Below are 2,072 nucleotides of genomic sequence, written 5' to 3'. Positions count from 1 at the left end.
ATTATTGAATTCAAAATAGTAAATTTTATCGTTATAAAAGAATTATTCATCATCAAATCTAAATTAAATTATAATAAAAAATAGAATTAAAGAAATTACACAAAAACAAAAACAAGAACTTTTAAATATTTAATTTGATACAAAAATCGATATATATATATATTTTTAAAATTTTATGATACCTTTAAATTCATATTTTATTCAAAAAAATAAAAAGCATTATCGTTTTTTCGGTACTACATAAAATCGTATTATAACATCGAGGGAGACGGAATAAATGAAACATTAAAATCGAGATTTATCTCGCTATATTGCGCGAATACCCTCCTAGTAAGCTATAAAGAAAAGATAGAATTTTTTTTTTTTGGAGTAAATTATATTTTTGGTCTTTGTGGTTATTATCAAACCTTTCTTTATTTTAAAATAATTACACTTTTAGTTACTATGGTTTTCATTTTAGTACATTTTTGGTCCCTCTAATTAATTGCCATTAAAAGAGGTCGTTTAACTCGGGAGCATTTATTTAATATTTAATAGTTATATTACATTTAAAGTTTATACCCCTTAATTCCTCAACATCTTCACGATCAAGCAACAATTACCACCCTTGCCATCCAATGATCTTATCTCTCCAGGCGATAACTGGCACCATCTTCTTCTTTTAGATCAAGCAGCCAACCAGTCTCGTTTTCATGACCATCCCTAAACCAGGGTGACCTACAAATCAAAACTCTATTTTCTATTTCCCTTTCTTCAATCGAGATTCATACACATTCACACACTAAGAACCAGTGGCAACCCACCTGCAACTTTCCTCTAACGACATCACTACCACCATCCTCACATCGACCCTGTATCTACCCCGCCACGACCGAACCAATGTTGACCTACAAATCAAAACCAAGTTCCCCTTCCTCCAATCAAAACCCACAACACACAGAACTAGTGACAACACACAGAACTAGTGACAACCCACCTACAATTCCCCTCCCCCTCGTCACCGTGAGCCCCTACCATCTTTCTTGTCTACATGAACTTGTACCTTTGATTTGAAGCCATATTTCGATAGTTTTTTGTGACAAACATGAAATCATTGTCACAAATCCCGAGGAAATTCATATTTGACACCTAAAACCATCGTGGATTCCTCTCTATAAATTCCGCATACCAATACTATTTTGTTGATCTGATTTGGATTCTCCAAGAAAAAAAAGATGAACAAAGGGGGAGGGTAGGGGAGTCACGGTCACGGTGGTGGGTTCAAACCCATCAAGCAACATGAAGGTTGCACGTCAATCGTGGGTTTTGATTTTGAATGGATTTTAATTTTTGTTTTGGATTGAATGATTTGGAATGCTTGAATGGGTTTTAGTTTTTGAACTTTGTTATAATTTAAGGATTAGAATTAGAATTTTGATTTGGATTCCATTGCAATTTGAATTTGGATTTCTTATTTAGTTTTTGACTTTGCTTTTTGATTTGTAGTTGGAATTTTCCGCCAGAGGGGGAGGTGGTGGGGTTGTTACCGAAGAAGAATACTAGAGGGGAGGGTTGGGGTTATCACTGACTTGTGAGACAGGATGGTGGGGGTGGGTTGGGCGTATTAAAAAAAACTGATTAAACAAAATAAAAAACAGTAAAAAGACCAAAAGACCCATGAGTTAACAGAGTCTTTTAATGGGAGTTAACATAAGTCTTTTAATGGAAGTTAGCCAGAGGGACAAAAAGTGTAACAAAATGGCAATCATAGTAACCAAAAATATGATTAATTCAAAATGGGGATGAGACGTGATACTGAGCAACGACCACAAAGACTAAAATGTAATAAATTATAACAATATGGTCCTTTTAAGAACGGTTTGATTCTTAACATTTATATCCAACAAATCAATGAATCATGGTCCATTGATATATTTTTGTCAATTACAGGAAATCACTGCCCCGAAAAAATAAAATATTATATTAAATATTTTCAATAAATCCTTTCATATATATATATATATATATATATGTATATGTATATATATATGATAAATTTTTTTTCTAAAATACCCTCTAAAATAAAAATAAAA

This window comes from Cynara cardunculus (assembly GCF_001531365.2).
Source record: "Cynara cardunculus var. scolymus isolate 2C chromosome LG 13, CcrdV1, whole genome shotgun sequence".
Taxonomy (NCBI): Eukaryota; Viridiplantae; Streptophyta; class Magnoliopsida; order Asterales; family Asteraceae; genus Cynara; species Cynara cardunculus.
Note: the sequence above shows the minus strand (reverse complement) of the source record.